The 9961-nt window shown below is 41.3% G+C and overlaps 1 long non-coding RNA gene across 1 annotated transcript; it reads right to left on the reverse strand.

The window, feature by feature from the left end:
• Positions 1 to 8052: 8052 nt before the first annotated feature.
• On the reverse strand, positions 8053 to 9961 carry LOC148807326 (uncharacterized). The gene is made up of 2 exons (XR_016088910.1): positions 9450 to 9961; positions 8053 to 8578 (listed from the first exon to the last, which is right to left on the reverse strand). It is a non-coding gene; the product is annotated as an uncharacterized LOC148807326 (long non-coding RNA).

A 9961-nucleotide genomic window follows, 5' to 3' on the forward strand; every position in this document is an offset into this window, starting at 1 on the left:
CTTTGACAGATCGTCTTTAAATCAATTGTTGATTTAAAGTTTGACAGTAAATATTTATATTGTAATGCATACTGTACAGCCTCCATTTCTCTATAAAAATCTAAAAGATTGTTTGCGCAGCCTAAGAGGGGGGCGAATGCACTACAATAGCATACTGTAGAGGAAAAAAGTATAGGCATCGTTGATATGAGGACTTTTGAAACCAAATTTCCCAATTTTAATATGTGCTTTTCTATATTTATTGTCAATTAATTGTCCATAATATTACTATTCTATTTTTTCAAAGAAATGAAAATGTTTGTTAAAAAATAAAGTCATGGCACTGGCTGGATTTGAACAGCCAATCAGTGAGTTATTAACCCAGCACCTAGACCAACAGGCTACCAGCACAGTCACACAAGGAGTGGTGAAACAGCATATACTATTCTTGTGTTGTAGTACATGAATATAATTATATCGTTATTAATTTCTTTAGATACGCGATTCCACATTGTATTCCCTATTAATCAAATTCTAAAAGTATGCTTGTTGACTCCGGTATCGAGCGTATTTGTTAAAGACTTCGATGCTTAAAATGTTTAGGGAGAAATGGAATACTGGTGTGTATTTTTTCTTTAAAGTACCGAGACCAGCCATATATAGTTTACATACTGTAATACTGTATGTTTATGTTCCAAAATTAATATCATTTATGGCCTTCACACGCGTTATGCTCCTATTCTTTTTATGCTCAGCTACTAAGATTTCCCTTCAGTGGTAAAATTCCATATAAATATTCAATACTTAAACAGGCACAGTAAAGACATTAAATATACATATACATAGTGTATACAGTACACGTTACATACAGGAATATGTTAATGTTCCTAAATCAATATATTTTATGAGCATGTGAAAGGCATGGGGAATTGGAGATTCTCAAAAATTACTGTACCTTGCGTGATTGGAAACAAATGCGTGATTGGATCAACTAAATGCTGTGGTGTTACTTTTACAAAGACGGTCAATGAAAAAAGAATGTGGACCAGGGCAATACTTTGAGTTTACAGCTTGTCCAAGGTCATTAATTATAAATACCATTAGTAATATCTTCGGTATCTTAGTCCATGGTCCCCACCTGCTTTAAAAAAACACTATTGTTCCAACCCCCAAAAAGGCAAAAGTGACATGCCTGAATGATTACCGCCCAGTAGCATTAACATCTGTGGTGATGAAATGCCTGGAGAAGCTGGTGTTGTCACACATCAACTCCTCCATCACAGAGTCCCTGGACCCCTTGCAGTTCGCCTACCAGAACAACAGATCAGTGGATGATGCTGTCTCCCTGGCTCTGCATACAGCCTTGGAACACCTGGACACTAAGAACTCGTATGTGAGAATGCTGTTTGTGGACTACAGTTCAGCATTCAATTCCATCATACCCAGTCAACTGGTGACAAAGCTCAGGGGATTAGGTCTGTGCAACTCTGTCTGCAACTGGCTGCTGGACTTTCTTATCGAGAGACCACAGGTGGTGCGAATAGGCAATAAAACATCAACACCACTCACCCTGAGCACTGGAACCCCACAAGGCTGCTGTCTGAGTCCAAGGTTGTACTCCCTATTTACTCACGACTGCACAGCAAGACACAGCAACAACCGCATCATTAAGTTTGCAGATGACACCACTATAATAGGACTGATCAGTGATGATGACGAGTCCACTTACAGGGATGAAGTCGTACAGCTGCTTAGGTGATGTCATAGCAATAACCTGGACTTGAACATAAAGAAAACGAAAGAGCTAATAGTGGACTTTCGGAGACACAGGCCATACACTCACAGCCCACTCAGTATTGATGGAACGGAAGTGGAAACAATCACCAGCTTTAGGTTCTTGGGAATTCACATCTCTAAAGATCTAACCTGGACTGTGAACACTGACTCTATCATGAAGAAGGCTCAGCAGCGCCTTTATTTCTTGAGGTGCCTCAAGCGATTAGGGATGCCAATACATGTGTTGGTGAACTTCTACCGCTGCACCATCGAAAGCATCCTCACCAACGGGATCACCGTGTGGTATGGCAACAACTCTTCGCGAGAAAGAAAGGCACTGCAGAGAATGGTCAATATGGCCCAGAAGATCATCTGCTGCGGTCTCACCGAGATTAAACAGCTCTATGAGGACCGCTGCCGTGGTAGAATTCTGGCCATCACAGAGGACAGTCACCACCCTGGGCATGAGCTCTTCACCCCACTGCCCTCAGGCAAGAGATATAAGAGCATACAGACACTTACCACTAGATTCTTCAATAGCTTCTATCCACAAGAAGTGAGACTGGCGAACACATTTAGCCATCCCCCTCGGACCACACCTACACCATCACCATCTACCTCATTATGATTTCTTATCTATTGCACATCTCCAGTCATTGTTTACACGTCTGTATTGATTACATTCAAACTGTCTACATGTTTACTTGCACATTGTCTATTGTTTGTATATTGTCTTGATGCACTGTTTGCACTTTGTTTTGTTTTTTACATTTGTTTTACAATCGAGAGACTTTCTGTAAGTAAGAATTCCATTGTACCAGTACTGGTTACATATGGCATAAAGTACTGGTTACAAGTTCATAAAGTTCAAGTTCAAGGTAAAGACTTTGATGGCGACAGCTCAAACATGAGAGGTTGAGCTTTATTAGCTCCACCTTGCGGAAATTCCAGATACTATTATTTTACTTGCGGTACCACGTGGTATTATGCGGAACTATGTGAGAATTTACAGTTTTAATACCGTAACTTGCGGTACACCGTGTCAAGCGCACCGCAAAATAATGCGGTATCGCCCGCTTGTTTTGAATGGCTGCATCTGTACGTTTGGACTCATGTCGACAAGTTGAATACGTTTTTATTCAGCAACAGCGCTACACAAAGTTTCTTCCCCCTGAAGAGTGACTTGCTCAGACCCGCGGTCACCCTCTGTGCACAGAGACTTTCTACTAGTCAGCCGGACTACTAGTAGGTCCCCGAGAGAGACACCGGGGTAAAGTTAGCTTGAAGTTCGAAAACGATTTTGGCACGCCTGTAGCGTTTACACGAAACCTCTTAGAGTTGCGAGAATACTTCCTTTGTGTATAAAATACATTGTGAATGCTTTCTCAGCCTTTACTTTGTCGTTTTTATGACATTTTTTTGACCAAGCACGAATATTCTTTTGTCCATATCTTCACAATGGAAGCACAGAACGCCTTCAAACCAAATGCATTTTAAAGACCACGACTTGTGGATATTTCCACAGCCTCTACATCAAACTATCAGTGAGCTAATTATCTTTTTTTAAACCTCCGGTTTTTCATCGATGCGTAATTACGCACTAACTGGAAACCGGTTGACCGCTGTGTTCACACGTTCACAACGCGAGAAATACTGTTCAATACAGCTTCGTGCGAAAAACCCGTATATGACCATAGGAAGCAGAACAGCGCAGTTTCCAATTACCCAGACATAAGCACGGGAATAAAGCTTTGTTTGATTTCTGAAACCCTTCCTTTACGTCCTGTTTTCATTCAGGTAAGGGTCAACTATATTGACAATACTACTGACAGCAGGAAGATTAAAATATTCTTTACTCAGCAGCTTATTAAAAACAGCTCCCATGATGTTCAGACTGACTTTTTACACAGAACACTGACACAGATTTGTGTTTTGAATCTCTTTTTCTCGTGCTTTTATTTAATGTGGCACAATGCAGTGGGATAGGGGTATTCTGTTCACAAACCAATAGCATATAAACCACAGCACCCACAATGCTGCATGTAAGTGTTTTGCACACTAAGCAGGTCCTCTGACATTTCCCAGCTTTGTTTTGGGTTGTGGAACCTTTATTTTTTTATGATTTTTTAAGATAACACTACAGGTAACACACTGGGATAGGTGGGTCTTCTTCATGACTCAATAGCATTTCAGGCACAACAGCCACACTGCTGAAACCAAGTGTTTTACACACCAGACCGCCCCCCTAACCTTATACAACCTTGCTGTGGCTGTGGCCCCTTTCTTTATTTTTTAATGATTTTCTAAAGATAACACTACAGGTAATACACTGGGATTGGTGGGTAGTCTTCATGGCTCAATAGCATTTCAAATACAACAGCCACACTGCTGAAACCAAGTGTTTTACACACCAGACAGCCCCCCTAACCTTACACAACCTTGCTGTGGCTATGGCCCCTTTATTTATTTTTTTATGATTTTTTAAATATGGCACCATTAGACAGGCGCAACTTCTACGCCTTCCCGGACTCCGACCCCTGCCAGTCCCTCGACTACGCCTTCGCCTGTCGATTCTGTGCCTACGCCTGTACTACGCCTTTCCGGACTCGGACCCCTGCCTGTTTACTCCGACTACGCCTGCGTCTCGCGCCAACCCTACCAAGGGCACCGCATTGGATCCCTATCCTCAGCAGTCAGCCCCTGCGTGACAGGTTCTGAATGTCTTGGTTACATCCGTTTGTGTGTATAGATGAAAAAGCTATTGAAGAGCACCCCCACACCCCCCACCCATCTCGGTGGAAGTTGCCATGTTAAAAAAATCCTAAAAAGAGAATTAAAGTTTCACACAACGAAGCATGACTGTGAAAGGTCAGGAGGCCTGCCTAGTGAGCACAACACTTGATTACAGTCATAAAATCATAAAAAATAAAAATAAAGCTGTCTGGTGTGTAAAACACCTGGTTGCAGCACTGTGGCTGTTGTGCTTGAACAGCTATTGACTCATGAATAGCACCCCCCAATCCCCATGTACTGCCTGTCTAATAGTGCCATATTGAAAAAATCATAAAAAAATAAATAAAGGGGCCACAGCCACAGCAAGGTTGTATAAGGTTAGGGGGGTGGTCTGGTGTGTAAAACACTTGGTTTCAGCAGTGTGGCTGTTGTATTTGAAATGTTATTGAGCCATGAAGACGACCCACCTATCCCAGTGTATTACCTGTAGTGTTATCTTCACAAAATCATTAAAAAAGAAAGAAAGGGGCCACAGCCACAGCAAGGTTGTATAGGGTTAGGGGGGCTGTCTGGTGTGTAAAACACTTGGTTTCAGCAGTGTGGCTGTTGTGCCTGAAATACTATTGAGTCATGAAGAAGACCCACCTATCCCAGTGTGTTACCTGTAGTGTTATCTTAAAAAATCATAAAAAAATAAAGGTTCCACAACCCAAAACAAAGCTGGGAAAAGTCAGAGGACCTGCTTAGTGTGCAAAACACTTACTTGCAGCATTGTGGGTGCTGTGGTTTAAATGCTATTGGTTTGTGAACAGAATACCCCTATCCCAGTGCATTGTGCCACATTAAATAAAAGCACGACAAAAAGAGATTCAGAACACAAAGCTGAGTCAGTGTTCTGTGTAAAAAGTCGGTTTGAACATCATGGGAGCTGTTTTTAATAAGCTGCTGAGTAAAGAATATTTTAATCTTCCTGCTGCCAGTAGTATTGTGAATATAGTTGACCCTTACCTGAATGAAAACAGGACGTAAAGGAAGGGTTTCAGAAATCAAACAAAGCTTTATTCCCGTGCTTACAGTCTGGGTAATTGGAGACTGCGCTGTTCTGCTTCCTATGGTCATATACGGGTTTTTCGCACGAAACCGTATTGAACAGTATTTCTCGCGTTGTGAACTTGTGAACACAGCGGTCCCCCGGCTTCTAGTTAGTGCGTAATTATGCATCGATGAAAAACCGGAGGTTTAAAAAAAGATAATTAGCTCACTGATAGTTTGATGTAGAGGCTGTGGAAATATCCACAAGTCGTGGTCTTTAAAATGCATTTGGTCTGAAGGCGTTCTGTGCTTCCATTGTGAAGATATGGACAAAAGAATATTCGTGCTTGGTCAAAAAAATGTCATAAAAACGACAAAGTAAAGGCTGAGAAAGCATTCACAATTTATTTTATACACAAAGGAAGTATTCTCGCAACTCTTAAGAGGTTTCGTGTAAACGCTACAGGTGTGCCAAAATCGTTTTCGAACTTCAAGCTAACTTTACCCGGTCCTAATTCGTCCGACTCCGAGCTGCACCCCGACTGGTTGGCCAGGAGCCAGACGACGCCTGTTGAACGCCGCAGCCGCTAGCTGGTCTTGGTGCCCGTGATGGGAAATACGAATCCATATCCATATTCAATTGTTACCTCAACACAAGTTGGTATCAATTCAATTCATATAAGTAATGTATTTACTTTTGAGTAGCTAATGTAGACTGATTAACGATAGTATAGCCGAACGGTATACTAAAGTATATTTTGTGTATCGCTTTGTGTTTTGCATCTCTTCCTTATTATATACCTTGCACTTTGATAGCCCTCACAGTAAGATCTGCCAGCTGTATCCAGGCAGATTGTTATGTTTTATGCACAGGTTATGTATTAATAAATGTATCTCGTTGATTGAATCCGTGTGTGTGTGCGTCGCTGATCGATTGATTTTCTAAAAGCCGTAACGAACCACCTCGTGATTGCTGCTACAATTAATAAATTGTCCCAGTAAATTCACAAAACCCCTACATTTATTGGTGCCCCGTGTGAGGATGGTTCAGATTGAAATGAGAATCAGTCAAATCGTGCAGCTCGCACCCGGTTTCAGTAGCAGGAAGCTACATTAGGCGACGCTGGCTTGGCAGCACCCTTCAAAATAAAAGTCCCCTAAAACCTGCCTCATAAAAAATAACCCTGGACCAATTAATGTCACATTTATAGCACAACAACAATTTGTACATCCACAAAACTAGGTGGAATATGATAAATAGACCCTCAGGTAGGAAATTGCCGTTCTTCATTAATTTTTTACTTTCTTGCAATCTTATTGGTGTTTTTATATCACTTCCTCCTTGCAAATTGACACAGAGTTGTGCACTGCTAGACAGGAAGAAGTCTCATTCCTGACAAAAAAAAAATGTGCCTCTCCAAAAGTAGTTCAAATCTATTCTATAGACACACAGCTAATAGAAAATCACCATGGTTTTCTCAGATAAGCATCTCCGTCAAAACTGCTGGGGTTTATAGAGCACCTCCTATTCCCAGACTGGGACCGTGCAGTGATGGACAGGGAGTGGTCTCATTCCCCTCCCGACCAAACCAAAATTTGTGCCTCTTCAAAAATATGTCAAATCTATTCTACAGCCCCACAGCTAATAGAAAATCACCACTGTTTTGTCAGATAAATGTCTCCGTCAAAACTGCTGGGGTTTGTAGAGCACCTCCTATTCCCAGACTGGGACCGTGCAGCGATGGGCAGGGAGTGGTATCACTCCCCTCCCAGCCAAAAAAACATTGTGCCACTTCAAAAATACCTCAAATCTATTCTACAAACCCTCAGCTAATAAAAAATCACCTTGTTTTTGTCATGTAAGTGTCTCTGTCAAAATCGCTGGGGTTGATAAGACCACCTGCTGTTCCCAGACTGGGACCATGCAGTGATGGACAGGGAGTGGTCTCATTCCCCTCCCAACCAAACCAAAATTTGTCCCTCTCCAAAAGTGACTCAGATCTGTTCTACAGACCCCCAGCTAATAGTATATAACCATGGTTTTGCCAGATGAGCGTCCTTTGCCAACGTTGCTGGGGTTTATAGGGGCCTTTTAGCGGCCGATACGAGATTTTTCTCAAAGGGCATGTTATCGCAATGTGGGCATTGTTAAGACTTCACCAGTGGATCATCCTTTCTGGTTTGAAATAAAGTGTCAATTTCACACTTTTTTCCTTACTGTCTATGGGATAATTGTTTGGGAGTGTAAATGTAAGACATATTATCAAACTTTGGTCTTCTGCTTTATTAACTTTATTGGAGTGTATTGAAACAGCCAAAATATTGAATAGACCTTCAATGGTGATGTGTCTTTCCTGGGAAGGTGGCTCTGCCACAGACATGGTATGGAGCCTTTATGATTTGATCCTGTAATGTGGAAACGATGGCTCTCATGTTACCCAAGTACCAGTTGATAATTGATTCCCCCCATGCATTCCGATAGACTGGGAAGTGAAGATGCCTTGCAGGTGTTCTGTATCAAAACACTACAGATTGTCTCTTAAATCAGATCAGCTTTTATTATTTTGAGTGTAGAACTACTCAGAAAGCATTCAAATGCTGCTTCAGCTATCTGGCCTATTATCCTTTGGACACACAAATTTTACACAGCACAGGGGAGAGGAAAAACCTCATTTAACTGCAAGAAAACCTCCGGGAGTTCACGGCTTGGGAGTCCAATTTTGGATCATAGATGTTTTGCGAGAAATTCTCTAATATTAGATTCTATGTCGATTTTACCTGGTTCAGCATCTACTGGTATTTTTGGAAATCTGAATAGCTTTAGATCCCAGAAGGGTCTTGAAAGTCTTGTGTATTGTTACAGGTAACGCTGTCCGTTTCTTTGTCACTGATTGCAAGCTATTCAAAGACTCTTTCAGTGCCTCTTTACTATGCAGTAGAGCTGATATGTAACTGTTCAGTGGCTCCAGGTTTTTTTGTGTTTCATGAGTATTGGCATTCTCAACCGTGAGTACATTGTTTGATCAACATATGTCTCTGTCTGATGCCTCCTTTCTTTCTAGAAAACAAACACAACATTAGTTTAGTCTATGCTATGTTTTGGCTGTGTTGTGATGCTTTAATTCTAAATTTCTGTCCAATGCATGAAAGTACCAGCCAATCGTTGCTTCCAGACCACTGTTTACTTACACTTTGAGCAATTCTGTGTCACTATGTTCTCTAGCAAAGACTTGTGTATGAGGGTTGATAAACTCATGAAAAAATCAGCTATCTGTGCAACCAAAAAATGACTGACTTATTCGTATTCGGTATGCAAGAAACTACAATTCTAGCAAACGTCTACATGGGAAGTAATAAAGGTACTGTTTACTTGGCCACAAACAACGCAGGACATAAGGGGAATTATTAAATCTGCTGGGTCAATTTCTCTCGTGAAATCTATTGAAGATATCACTTCGCATATCTCATCTAGCAGTGGCTTTGAAAAGCAGAGCAGGTTTGACCAAATTCAGTAAACAGTCAGGCATAATCTTAAAACCTTTAGAATAGAATTCCATGTTTCTTTTGGTCTGTATTGCATTCATATTAGCAACACACTACATGACAAAATTAAACCAGCACTTGTTTAGGGCTTTTTTTTTTAACTTGTTTTTTAGAATTTAATGATAGGTGGCTTGTGATCATTTGGATGACCATAAATTTTGCATTTATCATTTAGACTAAAAATGTTTGATTGTCTTGATGGGGGATTTTTGGAATGAATGCCTGAGATGTTGTGCAATTTTCTTTTCTTGTTCCATTCCTCCTCTTCCACAAGGGCAGGAGACTTACTTATTCTAGACAAATTCAGTCTTAATGATCGCAAAATTCCCTTTCATGTGCTTTGTAAAGGGTCCCTAACCTTTACACACATTCATTTTGAACTTTACCTCAGAAATTGATGTAGTCTGTCCATTTTTTGGTATTGCTGAAATCTGCCCATTAGTATGTCTGTCCATATTGGGGTTGACGACAGGAATTTTTTTTTTTTCCAAAAAAGTTTTGAACCAAAATAGTCATTGGGCCCTTTGTTCTCCTGTCTGTTACGGATTCGGCCAGTGAAACCGAAACCAAGTAGTGAACCCACTTGCAGGAGCCGATAGAGACAAGTCGTGATCCAAATACCATAGCCGAAGGAGAGAGCCAAGAGTCCAGGGGAAGCCAGTGATCCAAACAGGGAGAGAGTAGCCAAAGCCAGACCGTAATCCAAAACCGTAGACGAAGGAGAGAGCCGAGAGTCCAGGGGAAGCCAGAGAACCAAACTAGGAGAAAGCAACCGAAGCCGAGCCGTAATCCAAAAGACGTAGTAAAAGGGGATAAACCAAAGTCGGAACCAGAACAGTACGAGGAGGTAGAAGGCGTAGCGCAACTAAGTAGCTCGAAAGGGAAACCAATACTGAGC

Source organism: Atractosteus spatula, unplaced genomic scaffold (genome assembly GCF_055471065.1).
Source record: "Atractosteus spatula isolate fAtrSpa1 unplaced genomic scaffold, fAtrSpa1.hap1 Scaffold_35, whole genome shotgun sequence".
Taxonomy (NCBI): Eukaryota; Metazoa; Chordata; class Actinopteri; order Semionotiformes; family Lepisosteidae; genus Atractosteus; species Atractosteus spatula.